The 18,060-nt window shown below is 58.2% G+C and overlaps 1 protein-coding gene and 1 long non-coding RNA gene across 5 annotated transcripts in view; both read left to right on the forward strand.

Annotated features, from left to right (window-relative positions):
* The window catches only part of ARL15 (ADP ribosylation factor like GTPase 15), a 219,406-nt gene that overhangs the window by 16,543 nt on the left and 184,803 nt on the right, over positions 1–18,060 (forward strand). The window lies entirely within an intron of this gene.
* LOC118656144 lies at positions 11,205–13,521 on the forward strand. The gene is made up of 2 exons (XR_004967512.1): positions 11,205–12,768; positions 13,213–13,521. It is a non-coding gene; the product is annotated as an uncharacterized LOC118656144 (long non-coding RNA).

Below are 18,060 nucleotides of genomic sequence, written 5' to 3' on the forward strand. Positions count from 1 at the left end.
GTGGCGGGTCTGTGCTTCCATGGACCTGGCAATGGGACCGGCCACACGTGACATGGACCTTCTGTGCCTTCTGCGGCCAGGTCAGCTGGGGTGAACTGTGGGTCAGAGGGCACCTCCCTTCTGGTGTCAGGTTGAGGGCAGGTGGGGTGAACTGGGTCAGAGGGCACGTGGGGCATAGGGGCCTCCCTAGGAGCGTCAAAGACGTGGCACCCTGCTTCTCTCAGGGGGACAGGACGGTCAGGGGCAGTGCGTGGCCTTGGACCTGGTGTGTCTGGAAGCAGGATGAGGGCTGGGGTGGGAGTTGAGTGTCTAGGGCAGCCGTGGGCAAACTACGGCCCGCGGGCCGGATCCGGCCCGTTTGAAATGAATAAAACTAAAAAAAAAAGACCGTACCCTTTTATGTAATGATGTTTACTTTGAATTTATATTAGTTCACACAAACACTCCATCCATGCTTTTGTTCCGGCCTCCGGTCCAGTTTAAGAACCCATTGTGGCCCTCGAGTCAAAAAGTTTGCCCACCCCTGGTCTAGGGCCTTCCTGACCCCTGTGACCAAAACTCGAAGCTCAGAGGCCTGGATGGAGGGAGCACAGGGCCCACGGCCTCATGGTTCACCCCCCCCCCCCCCCCACACACCTGCATGCACTAAAGTCCCATTAGTGATGAGTGAGATTTGAACAAATGGTGCCAGCAAGATACTGTGCGTGGTGAGTGATGTGGCTTCGTGTAAACCGGCTTTTGAAACTGGAGCTCGGCTGGGACAGTCTGCTTGGTCCAGGTGTGTTCCTCCGGGGATGCAGGATGCGTCCCTTCTCTCGGGTCAGGACCGGGCCCGGCAGACCTTTGCCTGCAGCCCTGAGGGGCCCCTCGAGTCTTGGCGCTCTCTCTCTCTCTCTCTCTCTCTCTCTTTTTCTCCCCCCCGACCTGCAGGGGCCGGGCCTCCTTCCTCGGTGACTGGCACGCAACCCGTCCGGGTCCCACACGGCCCTGGTCTCAGCCCCCAGCTGCCCCACCTACTGTCCCACCTCGTGTCCGGCCCCAGGCCTGACCGCCCTGTCCAGCCTCTCCTCCCTGCTGCCCTGAGCTGGTCAGCAGCCCCAGGCTGAGTGCAGGTCTGACAGTGAAAGCCCGACCGCCAGGCGATCTGTAAGGCGCCCTGCGGAGCCAGCTGAACCTGCTCGCCTTCTCGCGGCCTGCTGCCCGCTACCCTGCCTCTGCCCTCTGCCCTGCTTGCTGCCCACTGCCCTGCCCGGTATCGTGTGCTCCGGGCACACATGGCTGTTTTCGGGTCCGTCTGAGCTGTTGTCCCCAGCAGCCTTTGCGTGTGCAGATCTCGCATCCTGGAGGGATTGCTGTCACCTCTCCCGGGAAGCTGGCCGTGACTGCGACCCTGGTCAATGTTCCTCTGGGTGTCCCTTTCCTGCACCCTGGAGCCTCCTACAGCCTCTTCGTGTCTCATGCCTTCGCCGCCCTTTCGTCCTTCGACTGGACGGTCAGCAGAGGCCGTCTCTGTTTCCCCTCCTCAGCCTCTGAGGGCTGTGACCGTGGTCACTGGTCACCCCGACTGGTACTGAGAACTTGCTGAGCGTGCTAAGGCCGCTGTAGGTGACGTCGCCAGCTCACAGCCTCGCAGAGAAGGTGCCGTTGTCCCCGTGTCACGGTGCGGGCGTGGGGTCGAATGTCGTCGCCCCGCGGCGGGGACAGGCGTGGAGCCAGGTCTGGGCTGGCTGGAAGCCCTTCGCCAGCACACGGCTCCTCCCCGATGGTGACCTTCAGGTGAACCTGTGGGACTTACTGGAGAACCGTCCTCGACAGTCCTTGTCTTTTATCCAGTGACACGTCTGCAAGGCCAGGCCGGCTGTTTTGCAGCACATGTGTCCGCTTCGCGCCGTGTGATGGTTTCTTCATGTTGAGCTTCATGCTGAACACGTTTGCCCAGAGTTTTGTGTTGGTGACGTCGCGTCCGCAGTGCATGTCACCAGGGGCGGGCGACGCTGATGTATCTCACCGTGTGACCGACAGATGCTCTTTAAGTTCATAAGTGACCCCCCAGGTCTGAGGCTGACACGTGCTGGCTTCACCAGATTCACAGGCTACCCCACTGAGAGCCTCAGGGTTCCTCATGCACTTACTAGTCATCTGTATTTCTTTCTTTTTTCAGTCCTCACCTGCGGATATTTTTTCCCATTGATTTCTAGAGAGAGTGGAAGGGAGGGAGGAAGGAAGAGAGAGAAAGTGAGAGAGAGCGAGAGAGAAAGACATTGACACAAGAGAGACACTGATTGGTTGCCCCCCACATGCACCCCAACCAGGGCTGGGGGTCGAACCTGCAACTGAGGTACATGCCCTTGACCGGGAATTGACCCTGGGACCCTTCATCCATGGCTGATGCTCTAACCACTGAGCACCCGGCCAGGGCCATCTGTATTTCCCCGGGACAGCTCGGTGGCACGCTTCGAGGTAAGACACTGAGCCCGTGTCCTGTGGCTTGCTGAAGTCTCGGGGTGTTTTCAGACCTGCAGTATCTTGATCTGGATGGAACCTAGAGTCTTTTCCTTCCCTGGACCTCGGTGCAAACACGCAGCGCACCTCTCCGGGCAGGCTTGGGGTGGGCCGCGTGCGGCTGGAGGCGGAGCTGAGCTGGGCCCCGGGTGTGTTCTGTCGTGGGAGGTGAAGGCCTCTGGCCCCTGCTGCTGCCTTCACGCTCAGGGCCAGGGGCGTGGGGTCGTGGCCCCAGCGAATGCATCTCCAGTGGAGAGGAAGTTCTAACGGTATCGTCTCTACTAAGTGGACTTCATGGTGGAGAGGGGTCTCGCCTCCTGACTGTAGGTAGCCTATTTATTTTAAGGCAAAACATAAAAAGAGCGCGGAGGAAATCGGCCGAGTTACAGCGGCTGTTCCCCACAAAGGGCCTTTGTGCGCGTTCTCGCTCCTGGTTATCAACTGTAGCTTCGGGGCTGGGTGGGGAGGCTTTTTCTTGATAAGAAACATGGAGAGTTATTAATTCAGGAACTCACAGTATTTTTAATTTTCCTTTTGAAGTGACGTGGTGGCCCCTGACAAGGGTGTATCCCGTGGATGGAAATTTCCACCCGGGGAAACGGCATTTGTGTGTTGCCTTTCCCGGATGGCGGAGTTTGTTTTCTTTTATCCTCGCCCGAGGATATTTTTTCCCATTGGTTTTTTTAGAGAGAGTGGAGGGGGAGAGGCAGAGAGAGAGAGAGAAATATTGATGTGAGAGAGACATATCCATTGGTTGCCTCCCCGCTCGGGGCCGGGGATTGAATCTGTAGCCGTGTACATGCCCTTCACTGGGAATCATACCCGAGACCTGGCAGTCCTGGGGCCAGCGCTCTAACCACTGAGGTAACGGATCGGGGCTGGAGCTGCTTTCTTGACAGATGTGCAGTGGTTAGTCCTGGGGCCTAGCCTTTGTCTGGACGGGTAGGGTCACTTGTTCTGTCGATGATGGAAAGTTACCCTGGAACACAGTGGCCGCCAGGCTGTGGTGCACTCGCCCCATCGTGCGGGGACACAGGATTAGTCCTGTGCGTGCAGAGGGAAACGCTGACCGTGCAGGGGAGCTCAGCGATTCCCACAGCCGCGTGACTCGTCCATCATACACGTGACTGCACGCAGGGCGAGCTGCACCTGGTGCTGGTGTGGACTGGGTAGGGCAGCGGTTCTCAACCTGTGGGTCGCGACCCCTTTGGCGGTTGAACGACCCTTTCACAGGGGTCGCCTAAGACCATCCTGCATATCAGATATTTACATGACAATTCATAACAGTAGCAACATTACAGTTATGAAGTATTGACAAGCTACAGTGTGATATTGCCCTAGAATTAGGAGGAAGAGGTACATTTCCATAGACTTACTTTCTATGTTACCGTGGGTCTGTCAACATTTGTTGCCTATTTGTGTTGATCAATTGTTGACCAATAATTTCATAAACTCATAAGGACAATTTTAAAAAAATATTTAAAATTTAAAATGTAAGATGCCAATTTCATTTGCAGGGAAGCACGATAGAGTGATCAGTAAACAATTTTCAAGACATTCCGCCGGCAACGTGGAGGTGACCTATGACTTCAAGAAAAATGATAAAAGCAAAATGATAAGAGACTGCACAGGAGCTTTCTTTTTAAAAAGTAATGTTTTTCTTTTTCTTTTTTAAAAATATATTCTGATTGATTTCGGAGAGGAAGAGAGAGGGAGAGAGATAGAGACATCAGTGATGAGAGAGAATCATTGATCAGCTGTACGCCCCCTACTGGGGATCAAGTCTACGACCCAGGCATGTGCCCTTGACTGGAATGGACCCGGGGACCCTTCAGCCCACAGGCCAACGCTCTATCCACTGAGCCAAGCCGGCCAGGGCTAAAAAGTAATGTTTTTCAGATTCTGTGTTATTTAGAGAGCCCTTACCCATGGAAGAGATTGAGTTTGTTTCCAATGTTATTTAGAGAGCCCTTGTTCATCAAAGAGATTGAGTTTGTTTCCAATGTGGGCATTTACAGGTCAGCGTGTAGACGTGCCGTGATGGCCAGGGGCCAGGAGCGGTGAGCGATGCTGCGCCTGCGACGCAGAAGGCACAGTGTGGTTTGTGGCGCAGAGCAGACGACCTGGGCTTCGGCGTGGGGGTGGGAGGCCCTGCTGGGCGGTGGTCAGAGGGGAGGTTTGCAGAGCGGGGCTTGTCCGGCTCAGCGGCACCGTTGTCCGATCACTCCTGACGCAGAGGTGCGCCCTGATTACATGTCTCGGGTGGACGGTGTGACTGGCAGTCTCCCCAGTGGGGAACATGGCCCTTCTCCCTGAGGCCCAGTGGTCACTGGGTTCCTGCTTCTTTTCTCCCTGGGCCCTGGGTGTAGACAGTGGCCGGGAAGCACAGGCCTACATCTTCCTTATGATCTTACATTTATGACTCAGTCCTCATCTTTCCAGGTGGTGATCCCTGCCCCTGCCTGCACTGTGGGGGTAGAGAGATGTCAAGCGGCATTTGCGTCTGCGTGTTGATGCCCTCGTCTCCTGTTTGTCAGCGAGCGGATAGGCTCATGGGAAGGCCATTCTGCAGCTTTATCTGCACATCATGCTGGGTGGGGTGTCACAAAGCCACTCATAACATTAGACTTTTCCAGTCTATTCTTTATGAATGTGCGCTGCACGTCAGCCTGTGATTAATGTGCTTTAAACCCCATAGCGCTTTGCTGTTGGCCCTGTAATCGCTGCCGTAACATTTCCCGACCATTGTGGCCGCCACGGGGAAATTCGCAGCCCCTCATCCTGCCCGAGTCCACCTGGCTGCGGAGATAAGCGCCGGCCGCGCCGGCTCCCGTCATGCCCGTTACTCCCAAAGCCCGTGCCCGGCGGGAGGAGTCAGAGTGGCTCTCATTAGCCAATTTCCTGCCGACACTTTTAATGTGGAAGGAACATAAACTGGATTTTTGGGGGGGGGGGGAGGGGTGAGCTAATGGAGGGGTGAGCTGGAACTAGGAAAAGGCTCCCTCTGAGGGATGAGGTCACACGAGGATCCCGGCGCGGCTCCGCGGTGCTGGCCGGGAAGGAGAGAGCAGTGCACCTGCCCGACACCTGATCTGTTAGAGGAGGGAGAAGCTGTTTGCTGTCTAGGAAGAGGGAACAAGCCCTCCAAACTGCAGGCGTAGGATCTATAATGATAAAAGCTAATGTGCTGATTAGACTGGAAGTCTTTCCGGACGACCTTCCAGACGAAGCCGGGGCTGCGGTCCCTGCCGAGTGCTGTGCTGGGGTCGGAGGAGGGACTAGACTAGCTGTTCTCAGGTCGCTCAGGGCACATGCCGCCCGGTGACACACGGAGAGAAGCCAGGCTCCTCAGGGCCTCGGTGGAGGGCATATCTAGTCCCAGGATTCCCATGCCCACCTTCTGCCCAGTCCAGCTTGACCAGGGCCCATTGCACTTCTCCTCTATGCCCAGCGAGGCTCCAGGGGGGACCCAGCCTCCTGACCCCGAGCAGCCGCCGATGGTCCCAGAGGCTCGCCGAGTCCCTTTGTAAAGCTGAGCTGAGCACGTGGGCCCGTTATCAGAACCCGTCCTGCTGCCTCGCAGCCGGCGGGATCGCGGAGGACAGACCCGGTGCTGCAGGCAGGAGCGGGGCTGCTCCGGCTGTGGCTGCAGGAAGCGTGATCCCGACTGGATGCTGGTCCAGCACCGCCCCGGGCTCCGGCCGCCAGGCTGGGATGTGGACGGTCCAGTCCGTCCACATTCTCCTGGGATGCGGCCCAGAGAAAAGTCACATGAGTTCCCTTCGGGCCTGAAACAGGAAGCCTGAGCGTCGCCCAGAGCTTGGGAGCCACCTCCTTCCGTCCCACCTTCAGCTGCAGAGGACAGATTTTGGGGGTGAGGGTCGGCCATGGGAGGCGCCCGGTGAGGGGGGACCAGGCGGTGAGGGGGGCCAGGCGGTGAGGGGGGCCAGGCGGTGAGCGGGGCCGGGCGGTGAGGGGGGCCGGGCGGGGAGGGGGACCGGGCGGTGAGGGGGGACCAGGCGGTGAGGGGGGCCGGGCGGTGAGCGGGGCCGGGCGGTGAGGGGGACCGGGCGGTGAGGGGGGCCCGGCGGTGAGCGGGGCCGGGCGGTGAGGGGGGCCGGGCGGTGAGCGGGGCCGGGCGGTGAGGGGGACCGGGCGGTGAGGGGGACCGGGCGGTGAGCGGGGCCGGGCGGTGAGGGGGGCCGGGCGGTGAGCGGGGCCGGGCGGTGAGGGGGGCCGGGCGGTGAGCGGGGCCGGGCGGTGAGCGGGGCCGGGCGGTGAGCGGGGCCGGGCGGTGAGGGGGACCGGGCGGTGAGCGGGGCCGGGCGGTGAGGGGGGCCGGGCGGTGAGCGGGGCCGGGCGGTGAGCGGGGCCGGGCGGTGAGCGGGGCCGGGCGGTGAGCGGGGCCGGGCGGTGAGCGGGGCCGGGCGGTGAGGGGGGCCGGGCGGTGAGCGGGGCCGGGCGGTGAGCGGGGCCGGGCGGTGAGCGGGGCCGGGCGGTGAGGGGGGCCGGGCGGTGAGGGGGGCCGGGCGGTGAGCGGGGCCGGGCGGTGAGGGGGGCCGGGCGGTGAGCGGGACCGGGCGGTGAGGGGGGCCGGGCGGTGAGGGGGACCGGGTGGTGAGGGGGGGCCGGGCGGTGAGGGGGGCCGGGCGGTGAGGGGGGCCGGGCGGTGAGCGGGCCCGGGCGGTGAGGGGGGCCGGGCGGTGAGCGGGGCCGGGCGGTGAGCGGGACCGGGCGGTGAGCGGGGCCAGGTGTGGCTGTGCCTCCTGCATGGACGGGGGAGGTTTCCGTCCAGTGTACGTGTCCTCTCACACGGGACCTTCTGCGTGGCTCCAGGGCTTCTCCCAGGGCTGCGGCTGCTCACCGTGCACCAGCCTGAGGGAATCGGGGTCCTAGAGGGGGGTGGCCAGCCGCTCCCTCCATCCTCTCCCCAGCACCCCGTTTTCTCCTCAGTGGTCCGCTGCTTCAGATCCACACTTTACGGTGGAGCTAGTTAGAAATAACACGGGAATAAAGTGAAAACGTGCCAGCCGGCACGGCTCAGTGGTTGAGCATCACCTATGAACCTGGAGGGCACCTGCCTAACTTGCCGGCTCCATCCCCGGGAGGGGGCGTACAGCAGGCGGCTGATCAGTGTTTCCCTCTCGTCGATGTTTCTCTCTCTCCCTCTCCCTCTCTCCCTAAAATCAATAAAAACATTGAAAAATAAAATAAAAATGCACCACCCCTTTGTGCGTGCCCACCCGGTAGGTGGTTGGTTTCGGACGCTTGGAGCCCCGCCTCCTGGGGGCCAGTGCGGCCCCCGCACAGCTCTGTGCCCGCAGCGCCCGCCTCCACCCAAGTGTGTTTTGCAAACACAAGGTGTTACTGTTTTGGCAGCAAGTAACGTAAGTCAATACCCGGTTGTTTCTCTGCGGCTCTGAAAGGGAACCTGAGGGAGAGAAACCAGTGATTGTGGTCTGAGCAGGGACCTGCTGGCGCGGAGGCACTGCCCCGCGTGGGCTCAGGACGCTCCTACCCACCCCCCAGGTTATTCCTTACCCAGAACGTTTGCATTTGTTTTACAATTATTATTACAATAAAAACTCATCACACAGCCCTAACCGGTTTGGCTCAGTGGATAGAGCGTCGGCCTGCTGACTGAAGGGTCCCAGGTTCAATTCCGGTCAAGGGCATGTACCTGGGTGCGGGCACATCCCCAGTGGTGAGTGTGCAGGAGGCAGCTGATCGATGTTTCTCTCTCATCGATGTTTCTAACTATCCCTCTCCCTTCCTCTCTGTAAAAAATCAGTAAAATATATTTAAAAAAAATTTCATCGAACAGCTCACCTGCTGATGTGTAGTTGAGCTTGGTCCCGCATGGCTACTGGCCCTGGCGTGGTTGCCACTTACCTCGGCGGCTTAACATGATCCGGTTTCCAGATGGGAGTTCCCGGAGGAGAGGAGCTCGGCCCCTTCTGTCGCCAGCTCATCGCAGGCGGGTGTGGGCTGCTGTGTGAGACCCTCGGATGGAGGGCTGTCGCTGAGTCAGGCTGGGCCAGGCTTGGGGGCGATGCCTTAGTGGGGGGCGTGGGCAGCGTGAGCTTCTAATGTAAACATCTATGATTATTTCTTCAAGTTGAGTCCCTCGGTGTGAAACTGAGTCCAAGGTATGGACCATTCATTCATTTATTCATTTATTCTTCGCGCAAGGACATTCTTCCATTGATCTTTAGAGCGAGTGGGTGGGTGGGAGAGAGATAAACATCGATGTGAGAGAAACATATCGGTTGGTTGCCTCCCGCACGCGTTCCAACCAGGGTCGGGGATCGAGCCTGCAACTGAGGTACGTGCCCTTGACCAGAACCAAACCCGGGACCCTTTGGTTCGCGGGCTGACACTGAGCAACACCGGCCCGGGCGCTGCAGGCGTTTCAAACAGGAAGCGCAGTCGCTTGAAGGAACTGGAGATAAAGGTACTTGCTCCATGCACCTGGGACTCGGAGCCTGTGGGCCTGCGGCTTTCGGGAAAGCTCACGGGTGACCTGACCACACCCCTTTATAACGGGCCCCAGCTGCGCCCCAAACTCAGCCTTAGGAACAGAGAGGGGCAGGCTGGGTGCCCTGGGACCCCCACACGGGAGGGGGCTGCAGCGAGACAGCCGTCAGGCTCAGTGTCCCCCAGTTGACAGTCAGTGGTGTGTCCTTAAACCAGTGGCTCTAATCTTCCTACTGCCGCGACCCTTTAATGCAGTTCCTCATATTGTGGTGGCCCCCAACCATAAAATTATTTCCGTTGCTACTTCATAACTGTCATGTTGCTACTGTGATGAATCGTCATGTAAATATCTGATATGCAGGATGTATTTTCATTGTTACATATTGAACATCATTAAAGCATAGTGATGAATCACAAAAACAATATGTAATTATATATGTGTTTTCCGATGGTCTTAGGCGACCCCTGTGAAAGGGTCGTTCGACCCCCAAAGGGGTCGCGACCCACAGGTGGAGAACCGCTGCTCTAAAGTCTTGTCTTGCTGAGTGTGATGATCGTGTGGAGTGTCCTCTGCCCGGACGGGACAATCACATGCAGATAAGCACTTAGCGTCGCGGAGCCGAGAGCGGCTCCCTTGGCTTCAGTTCGGAGCATGCCTGCGTGTTCTCGGCCACCGTGGGCTTTAAAATATATATTTTATTGATTTCGGAGAGGAAGGGAGAGGGAGAGAGAGAAACATCAATGATGAGAGAGAATCACTGACCGGCGGCCCCCTGCACGCCCCCCACTGGGGATCCAGCCCGCCACCCGGGCCTGTGCCCTGACCAGAATCAAACCCCGACCTCCTGGGTCATAGGTCGACGCTCAACCACGGAGCCACGCTGGCCGGGCCCCGCTGAGCTTCTGAAGTGTGTGTTTTCATCATGAAAAGTGCGAGGCACGAATTAAGGCTCACGTCATTGTTTGCCTGGCTTCCTCCTCCGAGGGGCGGGTGGGGGGGGGGTCAGTGAATCACTTCCTGGCTGCGTGCGGTGGATGGTGTGTGGTTGCCAGCTCGTCCAAGCCTGAGGGCCAGGGAAGGGGAAAGGGACCTCCGTTCACGGCAGCGCCCCGGGAGACAGGTCTGCAGTGAACTTCTCTGTTTCATCGTCTGTTTCCCTCCGGGGCACGCACTGTGTTTCAGCGAGACCGGCCCGTGGCCTGGCGACCCGCACTGTGTCCACCTGAAATTCCAGAGCCGCCCAGAGCCGTGGGTCCCGGGACCAGGTGCCCATAGACTCCATCCTCTGCGCTGCCCTCTGCGCGGGGCCCTCTCCCCAGACCCTCCATCTCCAACGCCCTGCGCCCACGCAGCCAGCTCTTCGCGGCCGCCTCGGTGACCCCCGCCCACGGCCCGTGTCCCAGCATCTCTTCTTTCCACGGTCACAGTCATGGTCACGGTCTCGTCCAGACCCAGGGCTGCAGGTCCTTCTCTGTGTGACGACTTCATGTCCCCTCAGAGGTCCCTGCACCTGTTCTTCCTCCCACCCCTGAGCCAGCAAGGGCTCCCACAGCCGGGCAAGATCCCTCTCCTTAACCATGAGCTTCAGCAGCCTTCCTTCCCTCCTTCACATGCTTCTGTATTGTCTGTGTTTCCTCCACTGCCCCTCCCAGGCGGTCAGCGGGGCCCGTCCTGTCCCCTCTTGAACTTTCCCTGTTGTCCCCACACCCTCTTCTATCTCCTGGAGTCTGACTCTCTCCGTCCACTCCATTCTCTTCTCTATAAAGACGTTCCCGCCCGGGCCGGCGGGGCTCAGCACTGACCCATGAACCAGGAGGTCACAGTTTGATTCCCGGTCAGGCCACCTGCCCAGGTCGTTGGCTCGATCCCCAGTGTGGGGCGTGCAGGAGGCAGACAAGGGGTGTTTTTCTCTCTTAGCCACATTTCTATTCCTCCCTTCCTCTCTCTGAAACCAATTTAAAAAAAAATGAGAGTAATTGTAGGAGTTGATTTAAAGGTAGAATTGTAGAATTGGTAGCTTTTTGTTGTTGTTAATCCTCACCTGAGGATATTTTTCCATTGATTTTTAGAGAGAGTGGAAGGGAGGGGGAGTGACACAGAGAGAAACATCGATGTGGGAGACACATCGATTATCTATTGGTTGCCTCCCGCAGGAGCCCCAACCAGGCTCGAGGATCGAGCCTGCAACCAAGGTACGTGCCCTTGGCCAGAATCGAACCCGGGACCCTTCGGTCCACAGGGCCGACACTCTATCCCCTGAGCCAAACCAGCTAGGGCTGTAGCTTTTTAAAAAATGTTTTCTAAAAGGACTGTTTCAGCATTTTTAAAAACAGAACATTTAAGTCTCTTTCTTGAAGCAGGCTTAGCCATCTACATGCAAGCAGCGAGTGTGAGACTGAACCTAGAATCTGGCGTGTGAGTCGGGGAGGGACCATGGTGCCTGGACCTGGCGGAGCGTGCTGTGGGGACGCCAGGCCACCGCTCCGGGCGGCAGTTCTCACGGGCCATGAAGAGAGGCCAGTGCGGAGAGCCCGAGAGGCTTCACACGGCGCACACAGAGCTTTCCCGACGGGGTGTGTCATGGGCACCGTGTCCATGGGGCTGACTGTCCCTGAGCAGCTGGGCATGGCCCCTCCTGTTTCTTTATCAATTTGTTTCCCATGGACGTAGCTTGAACATCGGTCAAGGGAGGCGCTGGTCCCTCGGGAGGGCGTCCCCTGGGGATGGGATGTGCAGGCGCAGGGACGCCTCTGAGACGTGCGGTGCGCGTGCTGATTGGAGGTGTCGTGTGCGGACGGCGCGGTGCGGGGAGTGGGCAGCGGGGTTTCTCCCCGAGGCCGTCCCGTCCTGTAACGGGGATTCAGGGCCCTGTGGCTGTTGGGGTTCCGTCCCACCCATCCTGGAGCGTGTTCCGCGTCTCAGGAGCTGCCACGTTTTCTGGGGTGAGTGAGAAATGGTTCCTGGAAGCAACAGGCGTTTTAACAGACATTTCAAGGTCATGTCATAAATGCTAAGACAGAGCCATGGGTGGGGGGCCGGCTGGGGTGCTGGTGTGGGAGGGAGGCCGAGGCCCAGGGGAGGCCGCCTGGAGCGGGCGATGGGACTCGGGGTGGGAGCGGGTCTGCGTCAGCCCGCGGACCACGGGCGTTCCTCCCTCCCGAGGAGCCGCGTCCAGAGCCAGGCTGCGGCCATCCACCCTCTCACCCGCCACCTTCGTCTCTTCTCTTTCACGTTTACCAACTCCCACGCGCGTTCGGGCTGGTTCTTCTGCTGTTGTTCGGTTTCCTTTCCTTTCACTTATTTTGCTGTATGTTTTGTCTCTGATTTGAGGTCTCGGCTTTCATGGTGCCCAAGCTGGCCCATTAGCCCAGTGACCAGCGGGTGGGCGTTGGGCAGACGGGCCAGGTGGACACCCAGCACCTGGCGAGTGTGGTTCGTGTCCCAGCTCACGCAGTCCACTTCCCAGATGCAGAGGAACGCAGGGCTGATTACACAGACGGGACTGTTAGGCCCCCGCTGCCTGCCTTTGTATCCGGACGCGCCGTGTTTTCTTCCCTCCCGTCCTTGGGGGGCGTTTGGAAACGGTTTGGCAGAGGAAGTGTGCTTTGTTTTGAAGTTGCCGGTTCCCACCGGTGTTCCCAGGGCGCCCGTGTTCCCAGTGTGTGAATTGCAGGATGTGTCCGGGGTCCTCCCTCCCGCAGACCCCCGTGCGTGGGCTGTTCTGGGAAATGTCATCCAGGGCCTCTGAGGTCCCAGCTGAACGCTGTTGCCGGCTGAACAGGAAGCAGGTATAAATAACTATTCAGCTTTAATGTGGTCCCGCCCCTTTCCCACACGCAATTTACAATGTATTAACACACACATTTTTATCTACAAACACACACGCCCTGTAATTCCTCAACTTCCAGGCCACCTTCGGTAGGCGACTCTTTTCACGCTGATGTCTTTCCAGGGTAGCCTACCCTCCCTTTCGCAGGGCATGTGCCCTTGACAGATCCCTGAGTGGACGGACAAATGAAAAACTGGCCACAGATGGATTTGCTCAGTGGTTAGAGCGTCGGCCTGTGGACTGAAAGGTCCCGGGTTCGATTCCGGTCAAGGGCACATGCCTGGGTTGCGGGCTTGATCCCCAGTAGGGGCCGTGCAGGAGGCAGCCTATCCATGATTCTCTCTCATCATTGATGTTTCTCTCTCTCTCTCCTTCTCCCTTCCTCTCTGAAATCAATAAAAAGATGTTAAAAAAAAGAAAAGAAAAATGAAGAACCACAAAGGACTGCAGTGGCCACATCCACCCGCCTGACCTGCTTTGAATCCCATGGGAATTGGCCTCGATAGCATCAGAAAGGCCCATCGTAGACACGGGAGAGCCGTCCCTGGCGGCTCAGGAACCTGGACCCTCTTCTCGGCCCCGGTGCTCAGGCCCTGGGCCGTGCAGTCCCGCTGAGGCCGCAGCCCCTCAGCCCAGACCCGGCCCCTGTCTGGTCCGTCCACACATCACCGGCCTCTTTGTAAAGATAAAACACTTCTGGATTTTGTTTGTCCAGAGAGGCTCTGTGCTCATTGAATCGGAGGGAGGACGTGAAAAGTTTTCTTATTTAATCCGATTTCTGGCCAGTTTAACAGCAGCGAGAGGGACGTGACTGTCTGACCGTGCACTGTTCCGGACTTCCTTCATGTCAGGCCCTCGAGGCGCAGTGGCTGCCAGGTACTCATGTGAAGTCGCTAATTTCTTCCGCATATCAGAGGACGGGCTTGGCAAGTGCTTGCAGAGCTTCCCCGAGAACCCGGGGGACGGGACGGGCACTGCCCTGGGTTATATTTAGAGGAACTGGTGGGAGGGAAAATTGACGGTGAGGAAACGCGCCCTGGATAGAATCATCTGGGGGCAGACGGAATCCGCTCCATTGGCAGGTGTCCTTGGGGTCGCTATAGGCCATTGATGGCGAACCTATGACACGCGTGTCAGAGGTTTCACGCGAACTCATTTTTTTGGTTGATTTTTCTTTGTTAAATGGCATTTAAGTATATAAAATAAATATCAAAAATATAAGTCTTTGTGTTACTATGGTTGCAAATATCAAAAAATTTCTATATGTGACACGGCACCAGAGTTAAGTTAGGGTTTTTCAAAATGCTGACATGCCGAGCTCAAAAGGTTCGCCATCACTGCTATAGGCTGTTCGTCATACGTTTCAGAAATACAGCGCATTGAAAATGCACATTGAGATTAATAAGAGCATTGATTGAAATGACATCTTTGTCCGGCCGGCATGGCTCAGTGGTTGAGCATTGAACCAGGAGGTCACGGTTTGATTTCTGGTCAGGGCACATGCCCGGGTTGCAGGCTTGGTCTGCTGGGGTGGGGCGGGGGGGGGGGGTAGTGGTTGTACAGGAGGCAGCCGGTCAATGATTCCCTCTCATCACTGATGCTTCTATCTCTCTTTCCCTCTCTCTTCCTCTCTCTAAAGTCAATAAAAATATATTAAAAATAAAAAAAGAAATGACATCTTTCATTTCAAAAGTTAACATGTTGAAGACACTGGGAGCACTGGCAGGGCTTGGATTTTTAGCTCCTGCGGATGGTTTATCGTTAATGGTGCCTCTGCGGCTGCCCTTTTCCTGGTCCCTGATGTGGGAATTAGGGAAACGGCTCATGGGGAAATGACGGGAGGGGCCGGGCTGGGCGAGGCGGCCGCCCTGGCCTGGGTTTCCAGGGCCCGGTGCAGGGGTTTCTCTCCGGTTGAATTTCTGATGGGAAAGCCCATCACGCTGTACTGACAACAGGAAGCCATGGTGCTGTGGCCGGTCTAGGTTATGTCTTCGCTTGACCTTCATTGTGTTTGATTTTGTGATCAGCTCTTTCCAAAGCTTGGGTGCAGATGGGAGAGCATGTCTCCCTGTTGCAGGGAGTGGTAGGAAAACGCGCTTGTGTTGAGCGGTAGCTCCCCCACCGTCCACAGGCAAAGACTCTTCCCGTGTGGCTCTGGCACTATTGCGCATGGGTGTGCCTTGCTCTCATATTTCAACACAAAAAACTTCATAAAAAACTAGAGGCCTGGTGCACGGAGTTGTGCACATTGAAAAGAAATTAATTAGAAGGTGGCCGGCGGTACTGGGTGAGACGGGCCGGACATGCCCTGGAGTCAACCTCCTGCAGTCCCTCCCCAGCCGGCCGCACCTGGGGCGGCGCCAGGGATCAAAGGGCATCTGTGGAGTGAGCGGGGTCCCTTCGGCAGGTGGGGTCCCTCGGCCTGGCCTGTGGGGATCGGGCAGAAACCGGCAGTCCCACATCCCCCTAGGGGTCCCAGAGTGCGAGAAGGCACTCTGCAAAATTGCTGTCACTCTATACCTCCTACATTGAGCATATGCCCTCTGGTGGTCATTGTTTGTGCAACAAGGTTGTTAATCTTCCAGTGATAATAGGCAGTTCTCCAGTGAGAATGGGCCGCATTCCAAGGCTGACTTCAGGTCCAAGGTTGACTCCCAGGTCCAGGCTGACACCAGGTCCAAGGCTGACTCCCAGGTCCAGGCTGACTTCAGGTCCAAGGTTGACTCCCATGTCCAGGCTGACACCAGGTCCAAGGTTGACTCTCAGGTCCAGGCTGACACCAGGTCCAAGGCTGACTCCCAGGTCCAAGACTGACTCCCAGGTCCAGGCTGACTCCCAGGTCCAAGACTGACTCCCAGGTCCAGGCTGACTCCCAGGTCCAAGGTTGACTCCCAGGTCCAAGGTTGACTCCTAGGTCCAGGCTGACTTCAGGTCCAGGCTGACTCCCAGGTCCAGGTTGACTCCCAGGTCCAAGGTTGACTCCCAGGTCCAGGCTGACTTCAGGTCCAGGCTGACTCCCAGGTCCAAGGTTGACTCCCAGGTCCAAGGTTGACTCCCAGGTCCAGGCTGACTTCAGGTCCAATGTTGACTCCCAGGTCCAATGTTGACTCCCAGGTCCAAGGCTGACTCCCAGGTCCAAGGTTGACTCCCAGGTCCAAGGCTGACTCCCAGGTCCAAGGTTGACTCCCAGGTCCAGGCTGACTTCAGGTCCAGGCTGACTCCCAGGTCCAGGTTGACTCCCAGGTCCAAGGTTGACTCCCAGGTCCAGGCTGACTTCAGGTCCAGGCTGACTCCCAGGTCCAGGTTGACTCCCAGGTCCAAGGTTGACTCCCAGGTCCAGGCTGACTTCAGGTCCAGGCTGACTCCCAGGTCCAAAGTTGATTCCCAGGTCCAAGGTTGACTCCCAGGTCCAGGCTGACTTCAGGTCCAAGGTTGACTCCCAGGTCCAGGCTGACACCAGGTCCAAGGCTGACTCCCAGGTCCAGGCTGACTTCAGGTCCAAGGTTGACTCCCAGGTCCAGGCTGACACCAGGTCCAAGGCTGACTCCCAGATCCAATGTTGACTCTCAGGTCCAGGCTGACACCAGGTCCAAGGCTGACTCCCAGATCCAGGCTGACTTCAGGTCCAAGGTTGACTCCCAGGTCCAAGGTTGACTCCCAGGTCCAAGACTGACTCCCAGGTCCAGGTTGACTCCCAGGTCCAAGACTGACTCCCAGGTCCAGGCTGACACCAGGTCCAAGGTTGACTCCCAGATCCAGGCTGACTTCAGGTCCAATGTTGACTCCCAGGTCCAATGTTGACTCCCAGGTCCAAGGCTGACTCCCAGGTCCAAGACTGACTCCCAGATCCAGACTGACTCCCAGGTCCAAGACTGACTCCCAGGTCCAGGCTGACTCCCAGGTCCAGGTTGACTCCCAGGTCCAGGTTGACTCCCAGGTCCAAGACTGACTCCCAGGTCCAGGCTGACTCCAGGTCCAAGACTGATTCCCAGGTCTAGGTTGACTCCCAGGTCCAGGCTGACACCAGATCCAGGCTGACTCCCAGATCCAAGGTTGACTCTCAGGTCCAGGCTGACACCAGGTCCAAGGCTGACCCCAGATCCAGGCTGACTTCAGGTCCAAGGTTGACTCCCAGGTCCAGGCTGACACCAGGTCCAAGGCTGACTCCCAGGTCCAGGCTGACTTCAGGTCCAAGGTTGACTCCCAGGTCCAGGCTGACACCAGGTCCAAGGCTGACTCCCAGATCCAATGTTGACTCTCAGGTCCAGGCTGACACCAGGTCCAAGACTGACTCCCAGGTCCAGGTTGACTCCCAGGTCCAAGACTGACTCCCAGGTCCAGGCTGACTCCCAGGTCCAAGGTTGACTCCCAGGTCCAAGACTGACTCCCAGGTCCAGGTTGACTCCCAGGTCCAAGACTGACTCCCAGGTCCAGGCTGACTCCCAGGTCCAAGGTTGACTCCCAGGTCCAGGCTGACTCCCAGGTCCAAGGTTGACTCCCAGGTCCAGGCTGACTCCCAGGTCCAAGGTTGACTCCCAGGTCCAAGGTTGACTCCCAGGTCCAGGCTGACTCCCAGGTCCAGGCTGACTCCAGGTCCAAGGCTGACTCCCAGGTCCAGGTTGACTCCCAGGTCCAGGCTGACTCCCAGGTCCAGGCTGACTCCCAGGTCCAGGCTGACTCCCAGGTCCAAGGTTGACTCCCAGGTCCAGGCTGACTCCCAGGTCCAGGCTGACTCCCAGGTCCAAGACTGACTCCCAGGTCCAGGCTGACTCCCAGGTCCAGGCTGACTCCCAGGTCCAGGCTGACTCCCGGGCCCAAGGCTGACTCCCAGGTTCAAGGCTGACTCCCAGGTCCTGGGGGTCTTACTCTCCCAGCCAGGTTAGAGTGTCTTTAATCGGAACGAGGCGATCATGGTGCACAGAACATGACTGAATTTCTTATAACCACAGCTGGTCCCCAATACTGTATTTTTGCAAAATGACGGAACTACCTGTGCGGCTGTTTTGCTGGCGGATGGTTTTCTCGTGGAAGGAGCGTTCTGGTCTCTCAGTTCGTGGGGCGGCAGCTGTAGAGGTTTGGACCCAGAGCTTCCGCTGGAGAATCAGTCAGTGCAGGGAAAGGTGTGGGCAAATCGTGCTTTTGGGGGCGGGGGGCGGCGGGGGGCTCTTCATTGGAAACTGAGGGAGCGGATTAGAGTTTCGGTTGCAGCCCCGACTGCAGACTGGCCCAAGTGGAGGGGGCAGCTGGGACG

Source organism: Myotis myotis, unplaced genomic scaffold (genome assembly GCF_014108235.1).
Source record: "Myotis myotis isolate mMyoMyo1 unplaced genomic scaffold, mMyoMyo1.p scaffold_m19_p_5, whole genome shotgun sequence".
Classification (NCBI taxonomy): domain Eukaryota; kingdom Metazoa; phylum Chordata; class Mammalia; order Chiroptera; family Vespertilionidae; genus Myotis; species Myotis myotis.